The sequence below is a fragment of the Hyla sarda genome, chromosome 4, assembly GCF_029499605.1.
Source record: "Hyla sarda isolate aHylSar1 chromosome 4, aHylSar1.hap1, whole genome shotgun sequence".
In the NCBI taxonomy this organism is placed as follows: domain Eukaryota; kingdom Metazoa; phylum Chordata; class Amphibia; order Anura; family Hylidae; genus Hyla; species Hyla sarda.
This window is the reverse complement of record NC_079192.1, coordinates 41,426,894-41,452,406: the sequence shown is the minus strand read 5'-3', so window position 1 is coordinate 41,452,406 and position 25,513 is coordinate 41,426,894. Positions and strand designations below refer to the sequence as shown.

At 46.1% G+C, this 25,513-nt stretch overlaps 72 non-coding genes across 72 annotated transcripts; all 72 read left to right on the top strand.

Moving 5' to 3' along the window:
- The first annotated feature begins 48 nt into the window (after positions 1–48).
- Positions 49–121, top strand: TRNAR-ACG (transfer RNA arginine (anticodon ACG)). Its single transcript has one exon. It is a non-coding gene; the product is annotated as a tRNA-Arg (tRNA).
- A 370-nt stretch (positions 122–491) lies between these two features.
- Positions 492–564, top strand: TRNAR-ACG (transfer RNA arginine (anticodon ACG)). The gene has a single exon. It is a non-coding gene; the product is annotated as a tRNA-Arg (tRNA).
- A 376-nt stretch (positions 565–940) lies between these two features.
- TRNAC-ACA (transfer RNA cysteine (anticodon ACA)) lies at positions 941–1,013 on the top strand. Its single transcript has one exon. It is a non-coding gene; the product is annotated as a tRNA-Cys (tRNA).
- A 370-nt stretch (positions 1,014–1,383) lies between these two features.
- On the top strand, positions 1,384–1,456 carry TRNAR-ACG (transfer RNA arginine (anticodon ACG)). The gene has a single exon. It is a non-coding gene; the product is annotated as a tRNA-Arg (tRNA).
- A 543-nt stretch (positions 1,457–1,999) lies between these two features.
- TRNAR-ACG (transfer RNA arginine (anticodon ACG)) lies at positions 2,000–2,072 on the top strand. Its single transcript has one exon. It is a non-coding gene; the product is annotated as a tRNA-Arg (tRNA).
- A 461-nt stretch (positions 2,073–2,533) lies between these two features.
- TRNAH-GUG (transfer RNA histidin (anticodon GUG)) lies at positions 2,534–2,605 on the top strand. Its single transcript has one exon. It is a non-coding gene; the product is annotated as a tRNA-His (tRNA).
- Positions 2,606–2,800: 195 nt separating this feature from the next.
- Positions 2,801–2,873, top strand: TRNAR-ACG (transfer RNA arginine (anticodon ACG)). Its single transcript has one exon. It is a non-coding gene; the product is annotated as a tRNA-Arg (tRNA).
- A 370-nt stretch (positions 2,874–3,243) lies between these two features.
- TRNAR-ACG (transfer RNA arginine (anticodon ACG)) lies at positions 3,244–3,316 on the top strand. The gene has a single exon. It is a non-coding gene; the product is annotated as a tRNA-Arg (tRNA).
- An 8-nt stretch (positions 3,317–3,324) lies between these two features.
- TRNAH-GUG (transfer RNA histidin (anticodon GUG)) lies at positions 3,325–3,396 on the top strand. Its single transcript has one exon. It is a non-coding gene; the product is annotated as a tRNA-His (tRNA).
- A 290-nt stretch (positions 3,397–3,686) lies between these two features.
- Positions 3,687–3,759, top strand: TRNAR-ACG (transfer RNA arginine (anticodon ACG)). Its single transcript has one exon. It is a non-coding gene; the product is annotated as a tRNA-Arg (tRNA).
- A 444-nt stretch (positions 3,760–4,203) lies between these two features.
- Positions 4,204–4,275, top strand: TRNAH-GUG (transfer RNA histidin (anticodon GUG)). The gene has a single exon. It is a non-coding gene; the product is annotated as a tRNA-His (tRNA).
- Positions 4,276–4,470: 195 nt separating this feature from the next.
- TRNAR-ACG (transfer RNA arginine (anticodon ACG)) lies at positions 4,471–4,543 on the top strand. Its single transcript has one exon. It is a non-coding gene; the product is annotated as a tRNA-Arg (tRNA).
- A 370-nt stretch (positions 4,544–4,913) lies between these two features.
- Positions 4,914–4,986, top strand: TRNAR-ACG (transfer RNA arginine (anticodon ACG)). Its single transcript has one exon. It is a non-coding gene; the product is annotated as a tRNA-Arg (tRNA).
- Positions 4,987–4,994: 8 nt separating this feature from the next.
- Positions 4,995–5,066, top strand: TRNAH-GUG (transfer RNA histidin (anticodon GUG)). Its single transcript has one exon. It is a non-coding gene; the product is annotated as a tRNA-His (tRNA).
- Positions 5,067–5,356: 290 nt separating this feature from the next.
- TRNAR-ACG (transfer RNA arginine (anticodon ACG)) lies at positions 5,357–5,429 on the top strand. Its single transcript has one exon. It is a non-coding gene; the product is annotated as a tRNA-Arg (tRNA).
- Positions 5,430–5,799: 370 nt separating this feature from the next.
- On the top strand, positions 5,800–5,872 carry TRNAR-ACG (transfer RNA arginine (anticodon ACG)). Its single transcript has one exon. It is a non-coding gene; the product is annotated as a tRNA-Arg (tRNA).
- A 370-nt stretch (positions 5,873–6,242) lies between these two features.
- On the top strand, positions 6,243–6,315 carry TRNAR-ACG (transfer RNA arginine (anticodon ACG)). Its single transcript has one exon. It is a non-coding gene; the product is annotated as a tRNA-Arg (tRNA).
- An 8-nt stretch (positions 6,316–6,323) lies between these two features.
- TRNAH-GUG (transfer RNA histidin (anticodon GUG)) lies at positions 6,324–6,395 on the top strand. Its single transcript has one exon. It is a non-coding gene; the product is annotated as a tRNA-His (tRNA).
- Positions 6,396–6,685: 290 nt separating this feature from the next.
- Positions 6,686–6,758, top strand: TRNAR-ACG (transfer RNA arginine (anticodon ACG)). The gene has a single exon. It is a non-coding gene; the product is annotated as a tRNA-Arg (tRNA).
- An 8-nt stretch (positions 6,759–6,766) lies between these two features.
- On the top strand, positions 6,767–6,838 carry TRNAH-GUG (transfer RNA histidin (anticodon GUG)). Its single transcript has one exon. It is a non-coding gene; the product is annotated as a tRNA-His (tRNA).
- Positions 6,839–7,145: 307 nt separating this feature from the next.
- Positions 7,146–7,218, top strand: TRNAR-ACG (transfer RNA arginine (anticodon ACG)). Its single transcript has one exon. It is a non-coding gene; the product is annotated as a tRNA-Arg (tRNA).
- An 8-nt stretch (positions 7,219–7,226) lies between these two features.
- Positions 7,227–7,298, top strand: TRNAH-GUG (transfer RNA histidin (anticodon GUG)). The gene has a single exon. It is a non-coding gene; the product is annotated as a tRNA-His (tRNA).
- A 290-nt stretch (positions 7,299–7,588) lies between these two features.
- Positions 7,589–7,661, top strand: TRNAR-ACG (transfer RNA arginine (anticodon ACG)). Its single transcript has one exon. It is a non-coding gene; the product is annotated as a tRNA-Arg (tRNA).
- Positions 7,662–7,669: 8 nt separating this feature from the next.
- TRNAH-GUG (transfer RNA histidin (anticodon GUG)) lies at positions 7,670–7,741 on the top strand. Its single transcript has one exon. It is a non-coding gene; the product is annotated as a tRNA-His (tRNA).
- A 290-nt stretch (positions 7,742–8,031) lies between these two features.
- TRNAR-ACG (transfer RNA arginine (anticodon ACG)) lies at positions 8,032–8,104 on the top strand. Its single transcript has one exon. It is a non-coding gene; the product is annotated as a tRNA-Arg (tRNA).
- An 813-nt stretch (positions 8,105–8,917) lies between these two features.
- On the top strand, positions 8,918–8,990 carry TRNAC-ACA (transfer RNA cysteine (anticodon ACA)). Its single transcript has one exon. It is a non-coding gene; the product is annotated as a tRNA-Cys (tRNA).
- A 370-nt stretch (positions 8,991–9,360) lies between these two features.
- Positions 9,361–9,433, top strand: TRNAR-ACG (transfer RNA arginine (anticodon ACG)). The gene has a single exon. It is a non-coding gene; the product is annotated as a tRNA-Arg (tRNA).
- An 8-nt stretch (positions 9,434–9,441) lies between these two features.
- On the top strand, positions 9,442–9,513 carry TRNAH-GUG (transfer RNA histidin (anticodon GUG)). Its single transcript has one exon. It is a non-coding gene; the product is annotated as a tRNA-His (tRNA).
- A 290-nt stretch (positions 9,514–9,803) lies between these two features.
- TRNAR-ACG (transfer RNA arginine (anticodon ACG)) lies at positions 9,804–9,876 on the top strand. The gene has a single exon. It is a non-coding gene; the product is annotated as a tRNA-Arg (tRNA).
- Positions 9,877–9,884: 8 nt separating this feature from the next.
- Positions 9,885–9,956, top strand: TRNAH-GUG (transfer RNA histidin (anticodon GUG)). The gene has a single exon. It is a non-coding gene; the product is annotated as a tRNA-His (tRNA).
- Positions 9,957–10,246: 290 nt separating this feature from the next.
- Positions 10,247–10,319, top strand: TRNAR-ACG (transfer RNA arginine (anticodon ACG)). The gene has a single exon. It is a non-coding gene; the product is annotated as a tRNA-Arg (tRNA).
- A 326-nt stretch (positions 10,320–10,645) lies between these two features.
- On the top strand, positions 10,646–10,718 carry TRNAR-ACG (transfer RNA arginine (anticodon ACG)). Its single transcript has one exon. It is a non-coding gene; the product is annotated as a tRNA-Arg (tRNA).
- A 364-nt stretch (positions 10,719–11,082) lies between these two features.
- Positions 11,083–11,155, top strand: TRNAR-ACG (transfer RNA arginine (anticodon ACG)). Its single transcript has one exon. It is a non-coding gene; the product is annotated as a tRNA-Arg (tRNA).
- Positions 11,156–11,481: 326 nt separating this feature from the next.
- Positions 11,482–11,554, top strand: TRNAR-ACG (transfer RNA arginine (anticodon ACG)). Its single transcript has one exon. It is a non-coding gene; the product is annotated as a tRNA-Arg (tRNA).
- A 518-nt stretch (positions 11,555–12,072) lies between these two features.
- On the top strand, positions 12,073–12,145 carry TRNAR-ACG (transfer RNA arginine (anticodon ACG)). The gene has a single exon. It is a non-coding gene; the product is annotated as a tRNA-Arg (tRNA).
- A 370-nt stretch (positions 12,146–12,515) lies between these two features.
- On the top strand, positions 12,516–12,588 carry TRNAR-ACG (transfer RNA arginine (anticodon ACG)). Its single transcript has one exon. It is a non-coding gene; the product is annotated as a tRNA-Arg (tRNA).
- A 376-nt stretch (positions 12,589–12,964) lies between these two features.
- TRNAR-ACG (transfer RNA arginine (anticodon ACG)) lies at positions 12,965–13,037 on the top strand. Its single transcript has one exon. It is a non-coding gene; the product is annotated as a tRNA-Arg (tRNA).
- Positions 13,038–13,045: 8 nt separating this feature from the next.
- Positions 13,046–13,117, top strand: TRNAH-GUG (transfer RNA histidin (anticodon GUG)). Its single transcript has one exon. It is a non-coding gene; the product is annotated as a tRNA-His (tRNA).
- Positions 13,118–13,401: 284 nt separating this feature from the next.
- TRNAR-ACG (transfer RNA arginine (anticodon ACG)) lies at positions 13,402–13,474 on the top strand. Its single transcript has one exon. It is a non-coding gene; the product is annotated as a tRNA-Arg (tRNA).
- Positions 13,475–13,800: 326 nt separating this feature from the next.
- Positions 13,801–13,873, top strand: TRNAR-ACG (transfer RNA arginine (anticodon ACG)). Its single transcript has one exon. It is a non-coding gene; the product is annotated as a tRNA-Arg (tRNA).
- A 573-nt stretch (positions 13,874–14,446) lies between these two features.
- On the top strand, positions 14,447–14,519 carry TRNAR-ACG (transfer RNA arginine (anticodon ACG)). The gene has a single exon. It is a non-coding gene; the product is annotated as a tRNA-Arg (tRNA).
- Positions 14,520–14,906: 387 nt separating this feature from the next.
- TRNAR-ACG (transfer RNA arginine (anticodon ACG)) lies at positions 14,907–14,979 on the top strand. The gene has a single exon. It is a non-coding gene; the product is annotated as a tRNA-Arg (tRNA).
- Positions 14,980–14,987: 8 nt separating this feature from the next.
- Positions 14,988–15,059, top strand: TRNAH-GUG (transfer RNA histidin (anticodon GUG)). The gene has a single exon. It is a non-coding gene; the product is annotated as a tRNA-His (tRNA).
- Positions 15,060–15,366: 307 nt separating this feature from the next.
- Positions 15,367–15,439, top strand: TRNAR-ACG (transfer RNA arginine (anticodon ACG)). Its single transcript has one exon. It is a non-coding gene; the product is annotated as a tRNA-Arg (tRNA).
- A 370-nt stretch (positions 15,440–15,809) lies between these two features.
- TRNAR-ACG (transfer RNA arginine (anticodon ACG)) lies at positions 15,810–15,882 on the top strand. The gene has a single exon. It is a non-coding gene; the product is annotated as a tRNA-Arg (tRNA).
- Positions 15,883–16,258: 376 nt separating this feature from the next.
- On the top strand, positions 16,259–16,331 carry TRNAC-ACA (transfer RNA cysteine (anticodon ACA)). The gene has a single exon. It is a non-coding gene; the product is annotated as a tRNA-Cys (tRNA).
- A 370-nt stretch (positions 16,332–16,701) lies between these two features.
- Positions 16,702–16,774, top strand: TRNAR-ACG (transfer RNA arginine (anticodon ACG)). The gene has a single exon. It is a non-coding gene; the product is annotated as a tRNA-Arg (tRNA).
- A 543-nt stretch (positions 16,775–17,317) lies between these two features.
- Positions 17,318–17,390, top strand: TRNAR-ACG (transfer RNA arginine (anticodon ACG)). Its single transcript has one exon. It is a non-coding gene; the product is annotated as a tRNA-Arg (tRNA).
- Positions 17,391–17,851: 461 nt separating this feature from the next.
- On the top strand, positions 17,852–17,923 carry TRNAH-GUG (transfer RNA histidin (anticodon GUG)). Its single transcript has one exon. It is a non-coding gene; the product is annotated as a tRNA-His (tRNA).
- A 195-nt stretch (positions 17,924–18,118) lies between these two features.
- TRNAR-ACG (transfer RNA arginine (anticodon ACG)) lies at positions 18,119–18,191 on the top strand. The gene has a single exon. It is a non-coding gene; the product is annotated as a tRNA-Arg (tRNA).
- Positions 18,192–18,561: 370 nt separating this feature from the next.
- On the top strand, positions 18,562–18,634 carry TRNAR-ACG (transfer RNA arginine (anticodon ACG)). The gene has a single exon. It is a non-coding gene; the product is annotated as a tRNA-Arg (tRNA).
- An 8-nt stretch (positions 18,635–18,642) lies between these two features.
- Positions 18,643–18,714, top strand: TRNAH-GUG (transfer RNA histidin (anticodon GUG)). The gene has a single exon. It is a non-coding gene; the product is annotated as a tRNA-His (tRNA).
- Positions 18,715–19,004: 290 nt separating this feature from the next.
- TRNAR-ACG (transfer RNA arginine (anticodon ACG)) lies at positions 19,005–19,077 on the top strand. Its single transcript has one exon. It is a non-coding gene; the product is annotated as a tRNA-Arg (tRNA).
- A 370-nt stretch (positions 19,078–19,447) lies between these two features.
- On the top strand, positions 19,448–19,520 carry TRNAC-ACA (transfer RNA cysteine (anticodon ACA)). Its single transcript has one exon. It is a non-coding gene; the product is annotated as a tRNA-Cys (tRNA).
- Positions 19,521–19,528: 8 nt separating this feature from the next.
- On the top strand, positions 19,529–19,600 carry TRNAH-GUG (transfer RNA histidin (anticodon GUG)). Its single transcript has one exon. It is a non-coding gene; the product is annotated as a tRNA-His (tRNA).
- A 290-nt stretch (positions 19,601–19,890) lies between these two features.
- Positions 19,891–19,963, top strand: TRNAR-ACG (transfer RNA arginine (anticodon ACG)). Its single transcript has one exon. It is a non-coding gene; the product is annotated as a tRNA-Arg (tRNA).
- Positions 19,964–19,971: 8 nt separating this feature from the next.
- Positions 19,972–20,043, top strand: TRNAH-GUG (transfer RNA histidin (anticodon GUG)). Its single transcript has one exon. It is a non-coding gene; the product is annotated as a tRNA-His (tRNA).
- A 290-nt stretch (positions 20,044–20,333) lies between these two features.
- TRNAR-ACG (transfer RNA arginine (anticodon ACG)) lies at positions 20,334–20,406 on the top strand. Its single transcript has one exon. It is a non-coding gene; the product is annotated as a tRNA-Arg (tRNA).
- Positions 20,407–20,949: 543 nt separating this feature from the next.
- Positions 20,950–21,022, top strand: TRNAR-ACG (transfer RNA arginine (anticodon ACG)). Its single transcript has one exon. It is a non-coding gene; the product is annotated as a tRNA-Arg (tRNA).
- A 543-nt stretch (positions 21,023–21,565) lies between these two features.
- Positions 21,566–21,638, top strand: TRNAR-ACG (transfer RNA arginine (anticodon ACG)). Its single transcript has one exon. It is a non-coding gene; the product is annotated as a tRNA-Arg (tRNA).
- Positions 21,639–22,025: 387 nt separating this feature from the next.
- Positions 22,026–22,098, top strand: TRNAR-ACG (transfer RNA arginine (anticodon ACG)). The gene has a single exon. It is a non-coding gene; the product is annotated as a tRNA-Arg (tRNA).
- An 8-nt stretch (positions 22,099–22,106) lies between these two features.
- Positions 22,107–22,178, top strand: TRNAH-GUG (transfer RNA histidin (anticodon GUG)). Its single transcript has one exon. It is a non-coding gene; the product is annotated as a tRNA-His (tRNA).
- A 290-nt stretch (positions 22,179–22,468) lies between these two features.
- TRNAR-ACG (transfer RNA arginine (anticodon ACG)) lies at positions 22,469–22,541 on the top strand. The gene has a single exon. It is a non-coding gene; the product is annotated as a tRNA-Arg (tRNA).
- A 387-nt stretch (positions 22,542–22,928) lies between these two features.
- On the top strand, positions 22,929–23,001 carry TRNAR-ACG (transfer RNA arginine (anticodon ACG)). Its single transcript has one exon. It is a non-coding gene; the product is annotated as a tRNA-Arg (tRNA).
- Positions 23,002–23,009: 8 nt separating this feature from the next.
- Positions 23,010–23,081, top strand: TRNAH-GUG (transfer RNA histidin (anticodon GUG)). Its single transcript has one exon. It is a non-coding gene; the product is annotated as a tRNA-His (tRNA).
- Positions 23,082–23,371: 290 nt separating this feature from the next.
- TRNAR-ACG (transfer RNA arginine (anticodon ACG)) lies at positions 23,372–23,444 on the top strand. Its single transcript has one exon. It is a non-coding gene; the product is annotated as a tRNA-Arg (tRNA).
- Positions 23,445–23,452: 8 nt separating this feature from the next.
- TRNAH-GUG (transfer RNA histidin (anticodon GUG)) lies at positions 23,453–23,524 on the top strand. The gene has a single exon. It is a non-coding gene; the product is annotated as a tRNA-His (tRNA).
- Positions 23,525–23,814: 290 nt separating this feature from the next.
- Positions 23,815–23,887, top strand: TRNAR-ACG (transfer RNA arginine (anticodon ACG)). Its single transcript has one exon. It is a non-coding gene; the product is annotated as a tRNA-Arg (tRNA).
- Positions 23,888–24,274: 387 nt separating this feature from the next.
- Positions 24,275–24,347, top strand: TRNAR-ACG (transfer RNA arginine (anticodon ACG)). Its single transcript has one exon. It is a non-coding gene; the product is annotated as a tRNA-Arg (tRNA).
- Positions 24,348–24,355: 8 nt separating this feature from the next.
- Positions 24,356–24,427, top strand: TRNAH-GUG (transfer RNA histidin (anticodon GUG)). Its single transcript has one exon. It is a non-coding gene; the product is annotated as a tRNA-His (tRNA).
- A 290-nt stretch (positions 24,428–24,717) lies between these two features.
- TRNAR-ACG (transfer RNA arginine (anticodon ACG)) lies at positions 24,718–24,790 on the top strand. The gene has a single exon. It is a non-coding gene; the product is annotated as a tRNA-Arg (tRNA).
- Positions 24,791–25,160: 370 nt separating this feature from the next.
- TRNAR-ACG (transfer RNA arginine (anticodon ACG)) lies at positions 25,161–25,233 on the top strand. The gene has a single exon. It is a non-coding gene; the product is annotated as a tRNA-Arg (tRNA).
- The last annotated feature ends 280 nt before the right edge of the window (positions 25,234–25,513 follow it).

The following is a 25,513-nucleotide window of genomic DNA, read 5'->3' as shown; positions in this document are numbered from 1 at the left end:
CCAGTACTTCAGAAATGAGGCACCGGTTTGGCAGTTGTTTTTTCAGCATGGCCAGTGGCGCAATGGATAACGCGTCTGACTACGGATCAGAAGATTGTAGGTTCGACTCCTACCTGGCTCGGGAAGGTTGCCGTGATCATATAGTGGTTAGTACTCTGCGTTGTGGCCGCAGCAACCCCGCTTCGAATCTGGGTCACGGCATCTCATCCTTGCTTCCAATTTTAACACTTTTACCCCAAGGTTGAAGAATCTTTAGGATTTCCAGGAAGTAGACCCCAAGTTTCATCTGCTAATTGTTTTGGATGACTTTAATCTGCCAAGTAGTGATTTCGCCCTTTGTAAAAATGTGTTGTAAGGACAACACATTTAGTCTCTGGACGGTTCCGATTTGATTTGCAAGAAACGGAAGACACTTTTGGCAATGGTACCATGTGGCAGGTTTTCCAGTACTTCACAAATGAGGCACCGGTTTGGCAGTTGTTTTTTCAGCAGGGCCAGTGGCGCAATGGATAACGCATCTGACTACGGATCAGAAGATTGTAGGTTCGACTCCTACCTGGCTCGGGAATGTTGCCGTGATCGTATAGTGGTTAGTACTCTGCGTTGTGGCCGCAGCAAATCCGGGTCACGGCATCTCATCCTTGCTTCCATTTTTAACACTTCTACCCCAAGGTTGAAGAATCTTTAGGATTTCCAGGAAGTAAACCCCAAGTTTCATCTTCTGCATGATTTCTTCTGCTAATTGTTTTGGATGACTTTAATCTGCCAAGTAGTGATTTCGCCCTTTGTAAAAATGTGTTGTAAGGACAACACATTTAGTCTCTGGACGGTTCCGATTTGATTTGCAAGAAACGGAAGACACTTTTGGCAATGGTACCATGTGGCAGGTTTTCCAGTACTTCAGAAATGAGGCACCGGTTTGGCAGTTATTTTTTCAGCAGGGCCAGTGGCGCAATGGATAACACGTCTGACTACAGATCAGAAGATTGTAGGTTCGACTCCTACCTGGCTCGGGAATGTTGCCGTGATCGTATAGTGGTTAGTACTCTGCGTTGTGGCCACAGCAACCCCGGTTCGAATCCGGGTCACGGCATCTCATCCTTGCTTCCAATTTTAACACTTCTAACCCAAGGTTGAAGAATTTTTAGGATTTCCAGGAAGTAGACCCCAAGTTTCATCTGCTAATTGTTTTGGATGACTTTAATCTGCCAAGTAGTGATTTCGCCCTTTGTAAAAATGTGTTGTAAGGACAACACATTTAGTCTCTGGACGGTTCCGATTTGATTTGCAAGAAACGGAAGACACTTTTGGCAATGGTACCATGTGGCAGGTTTTCAAGTACTTCACAAATGAGGCACCGGTTTGGCAGTTGTTTTTTCAGCAGGGCCAGTGGCGCAATGGATAACGCGTCTGACTACGGATCAGAAGATTGTAGGTTCGACTCCTACCTGGCTCGGGAATGTTGCCGTGATCGTATAGTGGTTAGTACTCTGCGTTGTGGCCACAGCAACCCCGGTTCGATTCCGGGTCACGGCATCTCATCCTTGCTTCTAATTTTAACACTTCTACCCCAAGGTTGAAGAATCTTTAGGTTCGACTCCTACCTGGCTCGGGAATGTTGCCGTGATCGTATAGCAGTTAGTACTCTGCGTTGTGGCCGCAGCAACCCCGGTTCGAATCTGGGTCACGGCATCTCATCCTTGCTTCCATTTTTAACACTTCTACCCCAAGGTTGAAGAATCTTTAGGATTTCCAGGAAGTAAACCCCAAGTTTCATCTCCTGCATGATTTCTTCTGCTAATTGTTTTGGATGACTTTAATCTGCCAAGTAGTGATTTCGCCCTTTGTAAAAATGTGTTGTAAGGACAACACATTTAGTCTCTGGACGGTTCCGATTTGATTTGCAAGAAACGGAAGACACTTTTGGCAATGGTACCATGTGGCAGGTTTTCCAGTACTTCAGAAATGGGGCACCGGTTTGGCAGTTGTTTTTTCAGCAGGGCCAGTGGCGCAATGGATAACGCGTCTGACTACGGATCAGAAGATTGTAGGTTCGACTCCTACCTGGCTCGGGAATGTTGCCGTGATCGTATAGCGGCTAGTACTCTGCGTTGTGGCCGCAGCAACCTCAGTTCGAATCCGGGTCACGGCATCTCATCCTTGCTTCCATTTTTAACACTTCTACCCCAAGGTTGAAGAATCTTTAGGATTTCCAGGAAGTAAACCCCAAGTTTCATCTCCTGCATGATTTCTTCTGCTAATTGTTTTGGATGACTTTAATCTGCCAAGTAGTGATTTCGCCCTTTGTAAAAATGTGTTGTAAGGACAACACATTTAGTCTCTGGACGGTTCCGATTTGATTTGCAAGAAACGGAAGACACTTTTGGCAATGGTACCATGTGGCAGGTTTTCCAGTACTTCAGAAATGAGGCACCGGTTTGGCAGTTGTTTTTTCAGCAGGGCGCAATGGATAACGCGTCTGACTACGGATCAGAAGATTGTAGGTTCGAGTCCTACCTGGCTCGGGAATGTTGCCGTGATCGTATAGTGGTTAGTACTCTGCGTTGTGGCCGCAGCAACCCTGGTTCGAATCCGGGTCACGGCATCTCATCCTTGCTTCCATTTTTAACACTTCTACCCCAAGGTTGAAGAATATTTAGGATTTCCAGGAAGTAGACCCCAAGTTTCATCTTCTGCATGATTTGCAAGAAACGGAAGACACTTTTGGCATTGGTATCATGTGGCAGGTTTTCCAGTACTTCACAAATGAGGCACCGGTTTGGCAGGTGTTTTTTCAGCAGGGCCAGTGGCGCAATGGATAACGCGTCTGACTACGGATCAGAAGATTGTAGGTTCGACTCCTACCTGGCTCGGGAATGTTGCCGTGATCGTATAGTGGTTAGTACTCTGCGTTGTGGCCGCAGCAACCCCGGTTCGGATCCGGGTCACGGCATCTCATCCTTGCTTCCAATTTTAACACTTCTACCCCAAGGTTGAAGAATCTTTAGGATTTCCAGGAAGTAGACCCCAAGTTTCATCTGCTAATTGTTTTGGATGACTTTAATCTGCCAAGTAGTGATTTCGCCCTTTGTAAAAATGTGTTGTAAGGACAACACATTTAGTCTCTGGACGGTTCCGATTTGATTTGCAAGAAACGGAAGACACTTTTGGCAATGGTACCATGTGGCAGGTTTTCCAGTACTTCAGAAATGAGGCACCGGTTTGGCAGTTGCTTTTTCAGCAGGGCCAGTGGCGCAATGGATAATGCGTCTGACTACGGATCAGAAGATTGTAGGTTCGACTCCTACCTGGCTCGGGAATGTTGCCGTGATCGTATAGTGGTTAGTACTCTGCGTTGTGGCCGCAGCAACCCCGGTTCGAATCCGGGTCACGGCATCTCATCCTTGCTTCCAATTTTAACACTTCTACCCCAAGGTTGAAGAATCTTTAGGATTTCCAGGAAGTAGACCCCAAGTTTCATCTGCTAATTGTTTTGGATGACTTTAATCTGCCAAGTAGTGATTTCGCCCTTTGTAAAAATGTGTTGTAAGGACAACACATTTAGTCTCTGGACGGTTCCGATTTGATTTGCAAGAAACGGAAGACACTTTTGGCAATGGTACCATGTGGCAGGTTTTCCAGTACTTCAGAAATGAGGCACCGGTTTGGCAGTTGTTTTTTCAGTAGGGCCAGTGGCGCAATGGATAACGCTTCTGACTACGGATCAGAAGATTGTAGGTTCGACTCCTACCTGGCTCGGGAATGTTGCCGTGATCGTATAGCGGTTAGTACTCTGCATTGTGGCTGCAGCAACCCCGCTTCGAATCTGGGTCACGGCATCTCATCCTTGCTTCCAATTTTAACACTTCTACCCCAAGGTTGAAGAATCTTTAGGATTTCCAGGAAGTAGACCCCAAGTTTCATCTGCAAATTGTTTTGGATGACTTTAATCTGCCAAGTAGTGATTTCGCCCTTTGTAAAAATGTGTTGTAAGGACAACACATTTAGTCTCTGGACGGTTCGGATTTGATTTGCAAGAAACGGAAGACACTTTTGGCAATGGTACCATGTGGCAGGTTTTCCAGTACTTCAGAAATGAGGCACCGGTTTGGCAGTTGTTTTTTCAGCAGGGCGCAATGGATAACGCGTCTGACTACGGATCAGAAGATTGTAGGTTCGAGTCCTACCTGGCTCGGGAATGTTGCCGTGATCGTATAGTGGTTAGTACTCTGCGTTGTGGCCGCAGCAACCCTGGTTCGAATCCGGGTCACGGCATCTCATCCTTGCTTCCATTTTTAACACTTCTACCCCAAGGTTGAAGAATATTTAGGATTTCCAGGAAGTAGACCCCAAGTTTCATCTTCTGCATGATTTGCAAGAAACGGAAGACACTTTTGGCATTGGTATCATGTGGCAGGTTTTCCAGTACTTCACAAATGAGGCACCGGTTTGGCAGGTGTTTTTTCAGCAGGGCCAGTGGCGCAATGGATAACGCGTCTGACTACGGATCAGAAGATTGTAGGTTCGACTCCTACCTGGCTCGGGAATGTTGCCGTGATCGTATAGTGGTTAGTACTCTGCGTTGTGGCCGCAGCAACCCCGGTTCGGATCCGGGTCACGGCATCTCATCCTTGCTTCCAATTTTAACACTTCTACCCCAAGGTTGAAGAATCTTTAGGATTTCCAGGAAGTAGACCCCAAGTTTCATCTGCTAATTGTTTTGGATGACTTTAATCTGCCAAGTAGTGATTTCGCCCTTTGTAAAAATGTGTTGTAAGGACAACACATTTAGTCTCTGGACGGTTCCGATTTGATTTGCAAGAAACGGAAGACACTTTTGGCAATGGTACCATGTGGCAGGTTTTCCAGTACTTCAGAAATGAGGCACCGGTTTGGCAGTTGCTTTTTCAGCAGGGCCAGTGGCGCAATGGATAATGCGTCTGACTACGGATCAGAAGATTGTAGGTTCGACTCCTACCTGGCTCGGGAATGTTGCCGTGATCGTATAGTGGTTAGTACTCTGCGTTGTGGCCGCAGCAACCCCGGTTCGAATCCGGGTCACGGCATCTCATCCTTGCTTCCAATTTTAACACTTCTACCCCAAGGTTGAAGAATCTTTAGGATTTCCAGGAAGTAGACCCCAAGTTTCATCTGCTAATTGTTTTGGATGACTTTAATCTGCCAAGTAGTGATTTCGCCCTTTGTAAAAATGTGTTGTAAGGACAACACATTTAGTCTCTGGACGGTTCCGATTTGATTTGCAAGAAACGGAAGACACTTTTGGCAATGGTACCATGTGGCAGGTTTTCCAGTACTTCAGAAATGAGGCACCGGTTTGGCAGTTGTTTTTTCAGTAGGGCCAGTGGCGCAATGGATAACGCTTCTGACTACGGATCAGAAGATTGTAGGTTCGACTCCTACCTGGCTCGGGAATGTTGTCGTGATCGTATAGTGGTTAGTACTCTGCGTTGTGGCCACAGCAACCCCGGTTCGAATCCTGGTCACGGCATCTCATCCTTGCTTCCAATTTTAACACTTCTACCCCAAGGTTGAAGAATCTTTAGGATTTCCAGGAAGTAGACCCCAAGCTTCATCTGCTAATTGTTTTGGATGACTTTAATCTGCCAAGTAGTGATTTCGCCCTTTGTAAAAATGTGTTGTAAGGACAACACATTTAGTCTCTGGACGGTTCCGATTTGATTTGCAAGAAACGGAAGACACTTTTGGCAATGGTACCATGTGGCAGGTTTTCCAGTACTTCAGAAATGAGGCACCGGTTTGGCAGTTGTTTTTTCAGCAGGGCCAGTGGCGCAATGGATAACGCGTCTGACTACGGATCAGAAGATTGTAGGTTCGACTCCTACCTGGCTCGGGAATGTTGCCTTGATCGTATAGTGGTTAGTACTCTGCGTTGTGGCCGCAGCAACCCCGGTTCGAATCCGGGTCACGGCATCTCATCCTTGCTTCCAATTTTAACACCTCTACCCCAAGGTTGAAGAATCTTTAGGATTTCCAGGAAGTTGTCCCCAAGTTTCATCTGCTAATTGTTTTGGATGACTTTAATCTGCCAAGTAGTGATTTCGCCCTTTGTAAAAATGTGTTGTAAGGACAACACATTTAGTCTCTGGACGGTTCCGATTTGATTTGCAAGAAACGGAAGACACTTTTGGCAATGGTACCATGTGGCAGGTTTTCCAGTACTTCACAAATGAGGCACCGGTTTGGCAGTTGTTTTTTCAGCAGGGCCAGTGGCGCAATGGATAACACGTCTGACTACGGATCAGAAGATTGTAGGTTCGACTCCTACCTGGCTCGGGAATGTTGCCGTGATCGTATAGCGGTTAGTACTCTGCGTTGTGGCCGCAGCAACCCCGGTTCGAATCCGGGTTACGGCATCTCATCCTTGCTTCCATTTTTAACACTTCTACCCCAAGGTTGAAGAATCTTTAGGATTTCCAGGAAGTTGTCCCCAAGTTTCATCTGCTAATTGTTTTGGATGACTTTAATCTGCCAAGTAGTGATTTCGCCCTTTGTAAAAATGTGTTGTAAGGACAACACATTTAGTCTCTGGACAGTTCCGATTTGATTTGCAAGAAACGGAAGACACTTTTGGCAATGGTACCATGTGGCAGGTTTTCCAGTACTTCACAAATGAGGCACCGGTTTGGCAGTTGTTTTTTCAGCAGGGCCAGTGGCGCAATGGATAACACGTCTGACTACGGATCAGAAGATTGTAGGTTCGACTCCTACCTGGCTCGGGAATGTTGCCGTGATCGTATAGCGGTTAGTACTCTGCGTTGTGGCCGCAGCAACCCCGGTTCGAATCCGGGTTACGGCATCTCATCCTTGCTTCCATTTTTAACACTTCTACCCCAAGGTTGAAGAATCTTTAAGATTTCCAGGAAGTAAACCCCAAGTTTCATCTCCTGCATGATTTCTTCTGCTAATTGTTTTTGATGACTTTAATCTGCCAAGTAGTGATTTCGCCCTTTGTAAAAATGTGTTGTAAGGACAACACATTTAGTCTCTGGACGGTTCCGATTTGATTTGCAAGAAACGGAAGACACTTTTGGCAATGGTACCATGTGGCAGGTTTTCCAGTACTTCAGAAATGAGGCACCGGTTTGGCAGTTGTTTTTTCAGCAGGGCCAGTGGCACAATGGATAACGCGTCTGACTACGGATCAGAAGATTGTAGGTTCGACTCCTACCTGGCTCGGGAATGTTGCCGTGATCGTATAGTGGTTAGTACTCTGCGTTGTGGCCGCAGCAACCCCGGTTCGAATCCGGGTCACGGCATCTCATCCTTGCTTCCAATTTTAACACTTCTACCCCAAGGTTGAAGAATCTTTAGGATTTCCAGGAAGTAGACCCCAAGTTTCATCTGCTAATTGTTTTGGATGACTTTAATCTGCCAAGTAGTGATTTCGTCCTTTGTAAAAATGTGTTGTAAGGACAACACATTTAGTCTCTGGACGGTTCCGATTTGATTTGCAAGAAACGGAAGACACTTTTGGCAATGGTACCATGTGGCAGGTTTTCCAGTACTTCAGAAATGAGGCACCGGTTTGGCAGTTGTTTTTTCAGCAGGGCCAGTGGCGCAATGGATAACGCGTCTGACTACGGATCAGAAGATTGTAGGTTCGACTCCTACCTGGCTCGGGAATGTTGCCGTGATCGTATAGTGGTTAGTACTCTGCGTTGTGGCCGCAGCAACCCCGGTTCGAATCCGGGTCACGGCAATTCATCCTTGCTTCCAATTTTAACACTTCTACCCCAAGGTTGAAGAATCTTTAGGATTTCCAGGAAGTAGACCCCAAGTTTCATCTGCTAATTGTTTTGGATGACTTTAATCTGCCAAGTAGTGATTTCGCCCTTTGTAAAAATGTGTTGTAAGGACAATACATTTAGTCTCTGGACGGTTCCGATTTGATTTGCAAGAAACGGAAGACACTTTTGGCAATGGTACCATGTGGCAGGTTTTCCAGTACTTCAGAAATGAGGCACCGGTTTGGCAGATGTTTTTTCAACAGGGCCAGTGGCGCAATGGATAACGCGTCTGACTACGGATCAGAAGATTGTAGGTTCGACTCCTACCTGGCTCGGGAATGTTGCCGTGATCGTATAGTGGTTAGTACTCTGCGTTGTGGCCGCAGCAACCACGGTTCGAATCCGGGTCACGGCATTTCATCCTTGCTTCCAATTTTAACACTTCTACCCCAAGGTTGAAGAATCTTTAGGATTTCCAGGAAGTAGACCCCAAGTTTCATCTGCTAATTGTTTTGGATGACTTTAATCTGCCAAGTAGTGATTTCGCCCTTTGTAAAAATGTGTTGTAAGGACAACACATTTAGTCTCTGGACGGTTCCGATTTGATTTGCAAGAAACGGAAGACACTTTTGGCAATGGTACCATGTGGCAGGTTTTCCAGTACTTCAGAAATGAGGCACCGGTTTGGCAGTTGTTTTTTCAGCAGGGCCAGTGGCGCAATGGATAACATGTCTGACTACGGATCAGAAGATTGTAGGTTCGACTCCAACCTGGCTCGGGAATGTTGCCGTGATCGTATAGTGGTTAGTACTCTGCGTTGTGGCCGCAGCAACCCCTGTTCGAATCCGGGTCACGGCATCTCATCCTTGCTTCCAATTTTAACACTTCTACCCCAAGGTTGAAGAATCTTTAGGATTTCCAGGAAGTAGACCCCAAGTTTCATTTGCTAATTGTTTTGGATGACTTTAATCTGCCAAGTAGTGATTTCGCCCTTTGTAAAAATGTGTTGTAAGGACAACACATTTAGTCTCTGGGCTGTTCCGATTTGATTTGCAAGAAACGGAAGACACTTTTGGCAATGGTACCATGTGGCAGGTTTTCCAGTACTTCACAAATGAGGCACCGGTTTGGCAGTTGTTTTTTCAGCAGGGCCAGTGGCGCAATGGATAACGCGTCTGACTACAGATCAGAAGATTGTAGGTTCGACTCCTACCTGGCTCGGGAATGTTGTCGTGATCGTATAGTGGTTAGTACTCTGCGTTGTGGCCGCAGCAACCCCGGATCGAATCCGGGTCAAGGCAATTCATCCTTGCTTCCAATTTTAACACTTCTACCCCAAGGTTGAAGAATCTTTAGGATTTCCAGGAAGTAGACCCCAAGTTTCATCTGCTAATTGTTTTGGATGACTTTAATCTGCCAAGTAGTGATTTCGCCCTTTGTAAAAATGTGTTGTAAGGACAACACATTTAGTCTCTGGACGGTTCCGATTTGATTTGCAAGAAACGGAAGACACTTTTGGCAATGGTACCATGTGGCAGGTTTTCCAGTACTTCAGAAATGAGGCACCGGTTTGGCAGTTGTTTTTTCAGCAGGGCCAGTGGCGCAATGGATAACGCGTCTGACTACGGATCAGAAGATTGTAGGTTCGACTCCTACCTGGCTCGGGAATGTTGCCGTGATCGTATAGTGGTTAGTACTCTGCGTCGTGGCCGCAGCAACCCTGGTTCGAATCCGGGTCACGGCATCTCATCCTTGCTTCCAATTTTAACACTTCTACCCCAAGGTTGAAGAATCTTTAGGATTTCCAGGAAGTAGACCCCAAGTTTCATCTGCTAATTGTTTTGGATGACTTTAATCTGCCAAGTAGTGATTTCGCCCTTTGTAAAAATGTGTTGTAAGGACAACACATTTAGTCTCTGGACGGTTCCGATTTGATTTGCAAGAAACGGAAGACACTTTTGGCAATGGTACCATGTGGCAGGTTTTCCAGTACTTCAGAAATGAGGCACCGGTTTGGCAGTTGTTTTTTCAGCAGGGCCAGTGGCGCAATGGATAACACGTCTGACTACGGATCAGAAGATTGTAGGTTCGACTCCTACCTGGCTCGGGAATGTTGCCGTGATCGTATAGTGGTTAGTACTCTGCGTTGTGGCCGCAGCAACCCCGGTTCGAATCCGGGTCACGGCATGTCATCCTTGCTTCCAATTTTAACACTTCTACCCCAAGGTTGAAGAATCTTTAGGATTTCAAGGAAGTAGACCCCAAGTTTCATCTGCTAATTGTTTTGGATGACTTTAATCTGCCAAGTAGTGATTTCGCCCTTTGTAAAAATGTGTTGTAAGGACAACACATTTAGTCTCTGGACTGTTCCGATTTGATTTGCAAGAAACGGAAGACACTTTTGGCAATGGTACCATGTGGCAGGTTTTCCAGTACTTCACAAATGAGGCACCGGTTTGGCAGTTGTTTTTTCAGCAGGGCCAGTGGCGCAATGGATAACGCGTCTGACTACGGATCAGAAGATTGTAGGTTCGACTCCTACCTGGCTCGGGAATGTTGCCGTGATCGTATAGTGGTTAGTACTCTGCGTTGTGGCCGCAGCAACCCAGGTTTGAATCCGGGTCATGGCATCTCATCCTTGCTTCCACTTTTAACACCTCTACCCCAAGGTTGAAGAATCTTTAGGATTTCCAGGAAGTAGACCCCAAGTTTCATCTGCTAATTGTTTTGGATGACTTTAATCTGCCAAGTAGTGATTTCGCCCTTTGTAAAAATGTGTTGCAAGAAACGGAAGACACTTTTGGCAATGGTACCATGTGTCAGGTTTTCCAGTACTTCACAAATGAGGCACCGGTTTGGCACTTGTTTTTTCAGCAGGGCCAGTGGCGCAATGGATAACGCGTCTGACTACGGATCAGAAGATTGTAGGTTCGACTCCTACCTGGCTCGGGAAGGTTGCCGTGATCGTATAGTGGTTAGTACTCTGCGTTGTGGCCGCAGCAACCCCGCTTCGAATCTGGGTCACGGCATCTCATCCTTGCTTCCAATTTTAACACTTCTAGGTTGAAGAATCTTTAGGATTTCCAGGAAGTAGACCCCAAGTTTCATCTGCTAATTGTTTTGGATGACTTTAATCTGCCAAGTAGTGATTTCGCCCTTTGTAAAAATGTGTTGTAAGGACAAAACATTTAGTCTCTGGACGGTTCCGATTTGATTTGCAAGAAACGGAAGACACTTTTGGCAATGGTACCATGTGGCAGGTTTTCCAGTACTTCACAAATGAGGCACCGGTTTGGCAGTTGTTTTTTCAGCAGGGCCAGTGGCGCAATGGATAACGCGTCTGACTACGGATCAGAAGATTGTAGGTTCGACTCCTACCTGGCTCGGGAATGTTGCCGTGATCATATAGTGGTTAGTACTCTGCGTTGTGGCCGCAGCAACCCAGGTTTGAATCCGGGTCACGGCATCTCATCCTTGCTTCCACTTTTAACACTTCTACCTCAAGGTTGAAGAATCTTTAGGATTTCCAGGAAGTAGACCCCAATTTTTATCTGCTAATTGTTTTGGATGACTTTAATCTGCCAAGTAGTGATTTCGCCCTTTGTAAAAATGTGTTGCAAGAAACGGAAGACACTTTTGGCAATGGTACCATGTGGCAGGTTTTCCAGTACTTCACAAATGAGGCACCGGTTTGGCAGTTGTTTTTTCAGCAGGGCCAGTGGCGCAATGGATAACGCGTCTGACTACGGATTAGAAGATTGTAGGTTCGACTCCTACCTGGATCGGGAAGGTTGCCGTGATCGTATAGTGGTTAGTACTCTGCGTTGTGGCCGCAGCAACCCCGCTTCGAATCTGGGTCACGGCATCTCATCCTTGCTTCTAATTTTAACACTTCTAACCCAAGGTTGAAGAATCTTTAGGATTTCCAGGAAGTAGACCCCAAGTTTCATCTGCTAATTGTTTTGGATGACTTTAATCTGCCAAGTAGTGATTTCGCCCTTTGTAAAAATGTGTTGTAAGGACAAAACATTTAGTCTCTGGACGGTTCCGATTTGATTTGCAAGAAACGGAAGACACTTTTGGCAATGGTACCATGTGGCAGGTTTTCCAGTACTTCACAAATGATTTCCAGAAAGTAGACCCCAAGTTTCATCTGCTAATTGTTTTGGATGACTTTAATCTGCCAAGTAGTGATTTCGCCCTTTGTAAAAATGTGTTGTAAGGACAACACATTTAGTCTCTGGACAGTTCCGATTTGATTTGCAAGAAACGGAAGACACTTTTGGCAATGGTTTTTTCAGCATGGCCAGTGGCGCAATGGATAACGCGTCTGACTACGGATCAGAAGATTGTAGGTTCGACTCCTACCTGGCTCGGGAAGGTTGCCGTGATCATATAGTGGTTAGTACTCTGCGTTGTGGCCGCAGCAACCCCGCTTCGAATCTGGGTCACGGCATCTCATCCTTGCTTCCAATTTTAACACTTTTACCCCAAGGTTGAAGAATCTTTAGGATTTCCAGGAAGTAGACCCCAAGTTTCATCTGCTAATTGTTTTGGATGACTTTAATCTGCCAAGTAGTGATTTCGCCCTTTGTAAAAATGTGTTGTAAGGACAACACATTTAGTCTCTGGACGGTTCCGATTTGATTTGCAAGAAACGGAAGACACTTTTGGCAATGGTACCATGTGGCAGGTTTTCCAGTACTTCACAAATGAGGCACCGGTTTGGCAGTTGTTTTTTCAGCAGGGCCAGTGGCGCAATGGATAACGCATCTGACTACGGATCAGAAGATTGTAGGTTCGACTCCTACCTGGCTCGGGAATGTTGCCGTGATCGTATAGTGGTTAGTACTCTGCGTTGTGGCCGCAGCAAATCCGGGTCACGGCATCTCATCCTTGCTTCCATTTTTAACACTTCTACCCCAAGGTTGAAGAATCTTTAGGATTTCCAGGAAGTAAACCCCAAGTTTCATCTTCTGCATGATTTCTTCTGCTAATTGTTTTGGATGACTTTAATCTGCCAAGTAGTGATTTCGCCCTTTGTAAAAATGTGTTGTAAGGACAACACATTTAGTCTCTGGACGGTTCCGATTTGATTTGCAAGAAACGGAAGACACTTTTGGCAATGGTACCATGTGGCAGGTTTTCCAGTACTTCAGAAATGAGGCACCGGTTTGGCAGTTGTTTTTTCAGCAGGGCCAGTGGCGCAATGGATAACACGTCTGACTACGGATCAGAAGATTGTAGGTTCGACTCCTACCTGGCTCGGGAATGTTGCCGTGATCGTATAGTGGTTAGTACTCTGCGTTGTGGCCGCAGCAACCCCGGTTCGAATCCGGGTCACGGCATGTCATCCTTGCTTCCAATTTTAACACTTCTAGGTTGAAGAATCTTTAGGATTTCCAGGAAGTAGACCCCAAGTTTCATCTGCTAATTGTTTTGGATGACTTTAATCTGCCAAGTAGTGATTTCGCCCTTTGTAAAAATGTGTTGTAAGGACAAAACATTTAGTCTCTGGACGGTTCCGATTTGATTTGCAAGAAACGGAAGACACTTTTGGCAATGGTACCATGTGGCAGGTTTTCCAGTACTTCACAAATGAGGCACCGGTTTGGCAGTTGTTTTTTCAGCAGGGCCAGTGGCGCAATGGATAACGCGTCTGACTACGGATCAGAAGATTGTAGGTTCGACTCCTACCTGGCTCGGGAATGTTGCCGTGATCATATAGTGGTTAGTACTCTGCGTTGTGGCCGCAGCAACCCAGGTTTGAATCCGGGTCACGGCATCTCATCCTTGCTTCCACTTTTAACACTTCTACCTCAAGGTTGAAGAATCTTTAGGATTTCCAGGAAGTAGACCCCAATTTTTATCTGCTAATTGTTTTGGATGACTTTAATCTGCCAAGTAGTGATTTCGCCCTTTGTAAAAATGTGTTGCAAGAAACGGAAGACACTTTTGGCAATGGTACCATGTGGCAGGTTTTCCAGTACTTCACAAATGAGGCACCGGTTTGGCAGTTGTTTTTTCAGCAGGGCCAGTGGCGCAATGGATAACGCGTCTGACTACGGATTAGAAGATTGTAGGTTCGACTCCTACCTGGATCGGGAAGGTTGCCGTGATCGTATAGTGGTTAGTACTCTGCGTTGTGGCCGCAGCAACCCCGCTTCGAATCTGGGTCACGGCATCTCATCCTTGCTTCTAATTTTAACACTTCTAACCCAAGGTTGAAGAATCTTTAGGATTTCCAGGAAGTAGACCCCAAGTTTCATCTGCTAATTGTTTTGGATGACTTTAATCTGCCAAGTAGTGATTTCGCCCTTTGTAAAAATGTGTTGTAAGGACAAAACATTTAGTCTCTGGACGGTTCCGATTTGATTTGCAAGAAACGGAAGACACTTTTGGCAATGGTACCATGTGGCAGGTTTTCCAGTACTTCACAAATGATTTCCAGGAAGTAGACCCCAAGTTTCATCTGCTAATTGTTTTGGATGACTTTAATCTGCCAAGTAGTGATTTCGCCCTTTGTAAAAATGTGTTGTAAGGACAACACATTTAGTCTCTGGACAGTTCCGATTTGATTTGCAAGAAACGGAAGACACTTTTGGCAATGGTACCATGTGGCAGGTTTTCCAGTACTTCAGAAATGAGGCACCGGTTTGGCAGTTGTTTTTTCAGCAGGGCCAGTGGCGCAATGGATAACGCGTCTGACTACGGAGCAGAAGATTGTAGGTTCGACTCCTACCTGGCCCGGTAATGTTGCCGTGATCGTATAGCGGTTAGTACTCTGCGTTGTGGCCGCAGCAACCCCGGCTCGAATCCTGGTCACGGCATCTCATCCTTGCTTCCATTTTTAACACTTCTACCCCAAGGTTGAAGAATCTTTAGGATTTCCAGGAAGTAAACCCCAAGTTTCATCTTCTGCATGATTTCTTCTGCTAATTGTTTTGGATGACTTTAATCTGCCAAGTAGTGATTTCGCCCTTTGTAAAAATGTGTTGTAAGGACAACACATTTAGTCTCTGGACGGTTCCGATTCGATTTGCAAGAAACGGAAGACACTTTTGGCAATGGTACCATGTGGCAGGTTTTCCAGTACTTCAGAAATGAGGCACCGGTTTGGCAGTTGTTTTTTCAGCAGGGCCAGTGGCGCAATGGATAACGCGTCTGACTACGGATCAGAAGATTGTAGGTTCGACTCCTACCTGGCTCGGGAATGTTGCCGTGATCGTATAGCGGTTAGTACTCTGCGTTGTGGCCGCAGCAACCCCGGTTCGAATCCGGGTCACGGCATCTCATCCTTGCTTCCATTTTTAACACTTCTACCCCAAGGTTGAAGAATCTTTAGGATTTCCAGGAAGTAAACCCCAAGTTTCATCTCCTGCATGATTTCTTCTGCTAATTGTTTTGGATGACTTTAATCTGCCAAGTAGTGATTTCGCCCTTTGTAAAAATGTGTTGTAAGGACAACACATTTAGTCTCTGGACGGTTCCGATTTGATTTGCAAGAAACGGAAGACACTTTTGGCAATGGTACCATGTGGCAGGTTTTCCAGTACTTCAGAAATGAGGCACCGGTTTGGCAGTTGTTTTTTCAGCATGGCCAGTGGCGCAATGGATAACGCGTCTGACTACGGATCAGAAGATTGTAGGTTCGACTCCTACCTGGCTCGGGAAGGTTGCCGTGATCATATAGTGGTTAGTACTCTGCGTTGTGGCCGCAGCAACCCCGCTTCGAATCTGGGTCACGGCATCTCATCCTTGCTTCCAATTTTAACACTTTTACCCCAAGGTTGAAGAATCTTTAGGATTTCCAGGAAGTAGACCCCAAGTTTCATCTGCTAATTGTTTTGGATGACTTTAATCTGCCAAGTAGTGATTTCGCCCTTTGTAAAAATGTGTTGTAAGGACAACACATTTAGTCTCTGGACGGTTCCGATTTGATTTGCAAGAAACGGAAGACACTTTTGGCAATGGTACCATGTGGCAGGTTTTCCAGTACTTCACAAATGAGGCACCGGTTTGGCAGTTGTTTTTTCAGCAGGGCCAGTGGCGCAATGGATAACGCATCTGACTACGGATCAGAAGATTGTAGGTTCGACTCCTACCTGGCTCGGGAATGTTGCCGTGATCGTATAGTGGTTAGTACTCTGCGTTGTGGCCGCAGCAAATCCGGGTCACGGCATCTCATCCTTGCTTCCATTTTTAACACTTCTACCCCAAGGTTGAAGAATCTTTAGGATTTCCAGGAAGTAAACCCCAAGTTTCATCTTCTGCATGATTTCTTCTGCTAATTGTTTTGGATGACTTTAATCTGCCAAGTAGTGATTTCGCCCTTTGTAAAAATGTGTTGTAAGGACAACACATTTAGTCTCTGGACGGTTCCGATTTGATTTGCAAGAAACGGAAGACACTTTTGGCAATGGTACCATGTGGCAGGTTTTCCAGTACTTCAGAAATGAGGCACCGGTTTGGCAGTTATTTTTTCAGCAGGGCCAGTGGCGCAATGGATAACACGTCTGACTACAGATCAGAAGATTGTAGGTTCGACTCCTACCTGGCTCGGGAATGTTGCCGTGATCGTATAGTGGTTAGTACTCTGCGTTGTGGCCACAGCAACCCCGGTTCGAATCCGGGTCACGGCATCTCATCCTTGCTTCCAATTTTAACACTTCTAACCCAAGGTTGAAGAATTTTTAGGATGTCCAGGAAGTAGACCCCAAGTTTCATCTGCTAATTGTTTTGGATGACTTTAATCTGCCAAGTAGTGATTTCGCCCTTTGTAAAAATGTGTTGTAAGGACAACACATTTAGTCTCTGGACGGTTCCGATTTGATTTGCAAGAAACGGAAGACACTTTTGGCAATGGTACCATGTGGCAGGTTTTCAAGTACTTCACAAATGAGGCACCGGTTTGGCAGTTGTTTTTTCAGCAGGGCCAGTGGCGCAATGGATAACGCGTCTGACTACGGATCAGAAGATTGTAGGTTCGACTCCTACCTGGCTCGGGAATGTTGCCGTGATCGTATAGTGGTTAGTACTCTGCGTTGTGGCCACAGCAACCCCGGTTCGATTCCGGGTCACGGCATCTCATCCTTGCTTCTAATTTTAACACTTCTACCCCAAGGTTGAAGAATCTTTAGGTTCGACTCCTACCTGGCTCGGGAATGTTGCCGTGATCGTATAGCAGTTAGTACTCTGCGTTGTGGCCGCAGCAACCCCGGTTCGAATCCGGGTCACGGCATCTCATCCTTGCTTCCATTTTTAACACTTCTACCCCAAGGTTGAAGAATCTTTAGGATTTCCAGGAAGTAAACCCCAAGTTTCATCTCCTGCATGATTTCTTCTGCTAATTGTTTTGGATGACTTTAATCTGCCAAGTAGTGATTTCGCCCTTTGTAAAAATGTGTTGTAAGGACAACACATTTAGTCTCTGGACGGTTCCGATTTGATTTGCAAGAAACGGAAGACACTTTTGGCAATGGTACCATGTGGCAGGTTTTCCAGTACTTCAGAAATGGGGCACCGGTTTGGCAGTTGTTTTTTCAGCAGGGCCAGTGGCGCAATGGATAACGCGTCTGACTACGGATCAGAAGATTGTAGGTTCGACTCCTACCTGGCTCGGGAATGTTGCCGTGATCGTATAGCGGCTAGTACTCTGCGTTGTGGCCGCAGCAACCTCAGTTCGAATCCGGGTCACGGCATCTCATCCTTGCTTCCATTTTTAACACTTCTACCCCAAGGTTGAAGAATCTTTAGGATTTCCAGGAAGTAAACCCCAAGTTTCATCTCCTGCATGATTTCTTCTGCTAATTGTTTTGGATGACTTTAATCTGCCAAGTAGTGATTTCGCCCTTTGTAAAAATGTGTTGTAAGGACAACACATTTAGTCTCTGGACGGTTCCGATTTGATTTGCAAGAAACGGAAGACACTTTTGGCAATGGTACCATGTGGCAGGTTTTCCAGTACTTCAGAAATGAGGCACCGGTTTGGCAGTTGTTTTTTCAGCAGGGCGCAATGGATAACGCGTCTGACTACGGATCAGAAGATTGTAGGTTCGAGTCCTACCTGGCTCGGGAATGTTGCCGTGATCGTATAGTGGTTAGTACTCTGCGTTGTGGCCGCAGCAACCCTGGTTCGAATCCGGGTCACGGCATCTCATCCTTGCTTCCATTTTTAACACTTCTACCCCAAGGTTGAAGAATATTTAGGATTTCCAGGAAGTAGACCCCAAGTTTCATCTTCTGCATGATTTGCAAGAAACGGAAGACACTTTTGGCATTGGTATCATGTGGCAGGTTTTCCAGTACTTCACAAATGAGGCACCGGTTTGGCAGGTGTTTTTTCAGCAGGGCCAGTGGCGCAATGGATAACGCGTCTGACTACGGATCAGAAGATTGTAGGTTCGACTCCTACCTGGCTCGGGAATGTTGCCGTGATCGTATAGTGGTTAGTACTCTGCGTTGTGGCCGCAGCAACCCCGGTTCGGATCCGGGTCACGGCATCTCATCCTTGCTTCCAATTTTAACACTTCTACCCCAAGGTTGAAGAATCTTTAGGATTTCCAGGAAGTAGACCCCAAGTTTCATCTGCTAATTGTTTTGGATGACTTTAATCTGCCAAGTAGTGATTTCGCCCTTTGTAAAAATGTGTTGTAAGGACAACACATTTAGTCTCTGGACGGTTCCGATTTGATTTGCAAGAAACGGAAGACACTTTTGGCAATGGTACCATGTGGCAGGTTTTCCAGTACTTCAGAAATGAGGCACCGGTTTGGCAGTTGCTTTTTCAGCAGGGCCAGTGGCGCAATGGATAATGCGTCTGACTACGGATCAGAAGATTGTAGGTTCGACTCCTACCTGGCTCGGGAATGTTGCCGTGATCGTATAGTGGTTAGTACTCTGCGTTGTGGCCGCAGCAACCCCGGTTCGAATCCGGGTCACGGCATCTCATCCTTGCTTCCAATTTTAACACTTCTACCCCAAGGTTGAAGAATCTTTAGGATTTCCAGGAAGTAGACCCCAAGTTTCATCTGCTAATTGTTTTGGATGACTTTAATCTGCCAAGTAGTGATTTCGCCCTTTGTAAAAATGTGTTGTAAGGACAACACATTTAGTCTCTGGACGGTTCCGATTTGATTTGCAAGAAACGGAAGACACTTTTGGCAATGGTACCATGTGGCAGGTTTTCCAGTACTTCAGAAATGAGGCACCGGTTTGGCAGTTGTTTTTTCAGTAGGGCCAGTGGCGCAATGGATAACGCTTCTGACTACGGATCAGAAGATTGTAGGTTCGACTCCTACCTGGCTCGGGAATGTTGCCGTGATCGTATAGCGGTTAGTACTCTGCATTGTGGCTGCAGCAACCCCGCTTCGAATCTGGGTCACGGCATCTCATCCTTGCTTCCAATTTTAACACTTCTACCCCAAGGTTGAAGAATCTTTAGGATTTCCAGGAAGTAGACCCCAAGTTTCATCTGCTAATTGTTTTGGATGACTTTAATCTGCCAAGTAGTGATTTCGCCCTTTGTAAAAATGTGTTGTAAGGACAACACATTTAGTCTCTGGACGGTTCGGATTTGATTTGCAAGAAACGGAAGACACTTTTGGCAATGGTACCATGTGGCAGGTTTTCCAGTACTTCACAAATGAGGCACCGGTTTGGCAGTTGTTTTTTCAGCAGGGCCAGTGGCGCAATGGATAACGCGTCTGACTACAGATCAGAAGATTGTAGGTTCGACTCCTACCTGGCTCGGGAATGTTGCCGTGATCGTATAGTGGTTAGTACTCTGCGTTGTGGCCGCAGCAACCCCGGTTCAAATCCGGGTCACGGCATCTCATCCTTGCTTCCAATTTTAACACTTCTACCCCAAGGTTGAAGAATCTTTAGGATTTCCAGGAAGTAGACCCCAAGTTTCATCTGCTAATTGTTTTGGATGACTTTAATCTGCCAAGTAGTGATTTCGCCCTTTGTAAAAATGTGTTGTAAGGACAACACATTTAGTCTCTGGACGGTTCCGATTTGATTTGCAAGAAACGGAAGACACTTTTGGCAATGGGACCATGTGGCAGGTTTTCCAGTACTTCAGAAATGAGGCACCGGTTTGGCAGTTATTTTTTCAGCAGGGCCAGTGGCGCAATGGATAACACGTCTGACTACGGATCAGAAGATTGTAGGTTCGACTCCTACCTGGCTCGGGAATGTTGCCGTGATCGTATAGTGGTTAGTACTCTGCGTTGTGGCCGCAGCAACCCCGGTTCGAATCCGGGTCACGGCATCTCATCCTTGCTTCCAATTTTAACACTTCTACCCCAAGGTTGAAGAATCTTTAGGATTTCCAGGAAGTAGACCCCAAGTTTCATCTGCTAATTGTTTTGGATGACTTTAATCTGCCAAGTAGTGATTTCGCCCTTTGTAAAAATGTGTTGTAAGGACAACACATTTAGTCTCTGGACGGTTCCGATTTGATTTGCAAGAAACGGAAGACACTTTTGGCAATGGTACCATGTGGCAGGTTTTCCAGTACTTCACAAATGAGGCACCGGTTTGGCAGTTGTTTTTTCAGCAGGGCCAGTGGCGCAATGGATAACGCGTCTGACTACGGATCAGAAGATTGTAGGTTCGACTCCTACCTGGCTCGGGAATGTTGCCGTGATCGTATAGTGGTTAGTACTCTGCGTTGTGGCCACAGCAACCCCGGTTCGAATCCGGGTCACGGCATCTCATCCTTGCTTCTAATTTTAACACTTCTACCCCAAGGTTGAAGAATCTTTAGGTTCGACTCCTACCTGGCTCGGGAATGTTGCCGTGATCGTATAGCAGTTAGTACTCTGCGTTGTGGCCGCAGCAACCCCGGTTCGAATCCGGGTCACGGCATCTCATCCTTGCTTCCATTTTTAACACTTCTACCCCAAGGTTGAAGAATCTTTAGGATTTCCAGGAAGTAAACCCCAAGTTTCATCTCCTGCATGATTTCTTCTGCTAATTGTTTTGGATGACTTTAATCTGCCAAGTAGTGATTTCGCCCTTTGTAAAAATGTGTTGTAAGGACAACACATTTAGTCTCTGGACGGTTCCGATTTGATTTGCAAGAAACGGAAGACACTTTTGGCAATGGTACCATGTGGCAGGTTTTCCAGTACTTCACAAATGAGGCACCGGTTTGGCAGTTGTTTTTTCAGCAGGGCCAGTGGCGCAATGGATAACGCGTCTGACTACGGATCAGAAGATTGAAGGTTCGACTCCTACCTGGCTCGGGAATGTTGCCGTGATCGTATAGTGGTTAGTACTCTGCGTTGTGGCCACAGCAACCCCGGTTCGAATCCGGGTCACGGCATCTCATCCTTGCTTCTAATTTTAACACTTCTACCCCAAGGTTGAAGAATCTTTAGGTTCGACTCCTACCTGGCTCGGGAATGTTGCCGTGATCGTATAGCAGTTAGTACTCTGCCTTGTGGCCGCAGCAACCCCGGTTCGAATCCGGGTCACGGCATCTCATCCTTGCTTCCATTTTTAACACTTCTACCCCAAGGTTGAAGAATCTTTAGGATTTCCAGGAAGTAAACCCCAAGTTTCATCTCCTGCATGATTTCTTCTGCTAATTGTTTTGGATGACTTTAATCTGCCAAGTAGTGATTTCGCCCTTTGTAAAAATGTGTTGTAAGGACAACACATTTAGTCTCTGTACGGTTCCGATTTGATTTGCAAGAAACGGAAGACACTTTTGGCAATGGTACCATGTGGCAGGTTTTCCAGTACTTCAGAAATGGGGCACCGGTTTGGCAGTTGTTTTTTCAGCAGGGCCAGTGGCGCAATGGATAACGCGTCTGACTACGGATCAGAAGATTGTAGGTTCGACTCCTACCTGGCTCGGGAATGTTGCCGTGATCGTATAGCGGTTAGTACTCTGCGTTCTGGCCGCAGCAACCCCAGTTCGAATCCGGGTCACGGCATCTCATCCTTGCTTCCATTTTTAACACTTCTACCCCAAGGTTGAAGAATCTTTAGGATTTCCAGGAAGTAAACCCCAAGTTTCATCTCCTGCATGATTTCTTCTGCTAATTGTTTTGGATGACTTTAATCTGCCAAGTAGTGATTTCGCCCTTTGTAAAAATGTGTTGTAAGGACAACACATTTAGTCTCTGGACGGTTCCGATTTGATTTGCAAGAAACGGAAGACACTTTTGGCAATGGTACCATGTGGCAGGTTTTCCAGTACTTCACAAATGAGGCACCGGTTTGGCAGTTGTTTTTTCAGCAGGGCCAGTGGCGCAATGGATAACGCGTCTGACTACGGATCAGAAGATTGTAGGTTCGACTCCTACCTGGCTCGGGAATGTTGCCGTGATCGTATAGCGGTTAGTACTCTGCGTTGTGGCCGCAGCTACCCCGGTTCGAATCCGGGTCACGGCATCTCATCCTTGCTTCCATTTTTAACACTTCTACCCCAAGGTTGAAGAATCTTTAGGATTTCCAGGAAGTAGACCCCAAGTTTCATCTGCTAATTGTTTTGGATGACTTTAATCTGCCAAGTAGTTATTTCGCCCTTTGTAAAAATGTGTTGTAAGGACAACACATTTAGTCTCTGGACGGTTCCGATTTGATTTGCAAGAAACGGAAGGCACTTTTGGCAATGGTACCATGTGGCAGGTTTTCCAGTACTTCAGAAATGAGGCACCGGTTTGGCAGTTGTTTTTTCAGCAGGGCCAGTGGCGCAATGGATAACGCGTCTGACTACGGATCAGAAGATTGTAGGTTCGACTCCTACCTGGCTCGGGAAGGTTGCCGTGATCGTATAGTGGTTAGTACTCTGCGTTGTGGCCGCAGCAACCCCGGTTCGAATTCGGGTCACGGCATCTCATCCTTGCTTCCAATTTTAACACTTCTACCCCAAGGTTGAAGAATCTTTAGGATTTCCAGGAAGTAAACCCCAAGTTTCATCTCCTGCATGATTTCTTCTGCTAATTGTTTTGGATGACTTTAATCTGCCAAGTAGTGATTTCGCCCTTTGTAAAAATGTGTTGTAAGGACAACACATTTAGTCTCTGGACGGTTCCGATTTGATTTGCAAGAAACGGAAGACACTTTTGGCAATGGTACCATGTGGCAGGTTTTCCAGTACTTCACAAATGAGGCACCGGTTTGGCAGTTGTTTTTTCAGCAGGGCCAGTGGCGCAATGGATAACGCGTCTGACTACGGATCAGAAGATTGTAGGTTCGACTCCTACCTGGCTCGGGAATGTTGCCGTGATCGTATAGCGGTTAGTACTCTGCGTTGTGGCCGCAGCTACCCCGGTTCGAATCCGGGTCACGGCATCTCATCCTTGCTTCCATTTTTAACACTTCTACCCCAAGGTTGAAGAATCTTTAGGATTTCCAGGAAGTAGACCCCAAGTTTCATCTGCTAATTGTTTTGGATGACTTTAATCTGCCAAGTAGTTATTTCGCCCTTTGTAAAAATGTGTTGTAAGGACAACACATTTAGTCTCTGGACGGTTCCGATTTGATTTGCAAGAAACGGAAGACACTTTTGGCAATGGTACCATGTGGCAGGTTTTCCAGTACTTCACAAATGAGGCACCGGTTTGGCAGTTGTTTTTTCAGCAGGGCCAGTGGCGCAATGGATAACGCGTCTGACTACGGATCAGAAGATTGTAGGTTCGACTCCTACCTGGCTCGGGAATGTTGCCGTGATCGTATAGCGGTTAGTACTCTGCGTTGTGGCCGCAGCTACCCCGGTTCGAATCCGGGTCACGGCATCTCATCCTTGCTTCCATTTTTAACACTTCTACCCCAAGGTTGAAGAATCTTTAGGATTTCCAGGAAGTAGACCCCAAGTTTCATCTGCTAATTGTTTTGGATGACTTTAATCTGCCAAGTAGTTATTTCGCCCTTTGTAAAAATGTGTTGTAAGGACAACACATTTAGTCTCTGGACGGTTCCGATTTGATTTGCAAGAAACGGAAGGCACTTTTGGCAATGGTACCATGTGGCAGGTTTTCCAGTACTTCAGAAATGAGGCACCGGTTTGGCAGTTGTTTTTTCAGCAGGGCCAGTGGCGCAATGGATAACGCGTCTGACTACGGATCAGAAGATTGTAGGTTCGACTCCTACCTGGCTCGGGAAGGTTGCCGTGATCGTATAGTGGTTAGTACTCTGCGTTGTGGCCGCAGCAACCCCGGTTCGAATTCGGGTCACGGCATCTCATCCTTGCTTCCAATTTTAACACTTCTACCCCAAGGTTGAAGAATCTTTAGGATTTCCAGGAAGTAAACCCCAAGTTTCATCTCCTGCATGATTTCTTCTGCTAATTGTTTTGGATGACTTTAATCTGCCAAGTAGTGATTTCGCCCTTTGTAAAAATGTGTTGTAAGGACAACACATTTAGTCTCTGGACGGTTCCGATTTGATTTGCAAGAAACGGAAGACACTTTTGGCAATGGTACCATGTGGCAGGTTTTCCAGTACTTCACAAATGAGGCACCGGTTTGGCAGTTGTTTTTTCAGCAGGGCCAGTGGCGCAATGGATAACGCGTCTGACTACGGATCAGAAGATTGTAGGTTCGACTCCTACCTGGCTCGGGAATGTTGCCGTGATCGTATAGCGGTTAGTACTCTGCGTTGTGGCCGCAGCAACCCCGGTTCGAATCCGGGTCACGGCATCTCATCCTTGCTTCCATTTTTAACACTTCTACCCCAAGGTTGAAGAATCTTTAGGATTTCCAGGAAGTAGACCCCAAGTTTCATCTGCTAATTGTTTTGGATGACTTTAATCTGCCAAGTAGTGATTTCGCCCTTTGTAAAAATGTGTTGTAAGGACAACACATTTAGTCTCTGGACGGTTCCGATTTGATTTGCAAGAAACGGAAGGCACTTTTGGCAATGGTACCATGTGGCAGGTTTTCCAGTACTTCAGAAATGAGGCACCGGTTTGGCAGTTGTTTTTTCAGCAGGGCCAGTGGCGCAATGGATAACGCGTCTGACTACGGATCAGAAGATTGTAGGTTCGACTCCTACCTGGCTCGGGAAGGTTGCCGTGATCGTATAGTGGTTAGTACTCTGCGTTGTGGCCGCAGCAACCCCGGTTCGAATTCGGGTCACGGCATCTCATCCTTGCTTCCATTTTTAACACTTCTACCCCAAGGTTGAAGAATCTTTAGGATTTCCAGGAAGTAGACCCCAAGTTTCATCTGCTAATTGTTTTGGATGACTTTAATCTGCCAAGTAGTTATTTCGCCCTTTGTAAAAATGTGTTGTAAGGACAACACATTTAGTCTCTGGACGGTTCCGATTTGATTTGCAAGAAACGGAAGGCACTTTTGGCAATGGTACCATGTGGCAGGTTTTCCAGTACTTCAGAAATGAGGCACCGGTTTGGCAGTTGTTTTTTCAGCAGGGCCAGTGGCGCAATGGATAACGCGTCTGACTACGGATCAGAAGATTGTAGGTTCGACTCCTACCTGGCTCGGGAAGGTTGCCGTGATCGTATAGTGGTTAGTACTCTGCGTTGTGGCCGCAGCAACCCCGGTTCGAATTCGGGTCACGGCATCTCATCCTTGCTTCCAATTTTAACACTTCTACCCCAAGGTTGAAGAATCTTTAGGATTTCCAGGAAGTAAACCCCAAGTTTCATCTCCTGCATGATTTCTTCTGCTAATTGTTTTGGATGACTTTAATCTGCCAAGTAGTGATTTCGCCCTTTGTAAAAATGTGTTGTAAGGACAACACATTTAGTCTCTGGACGGTTC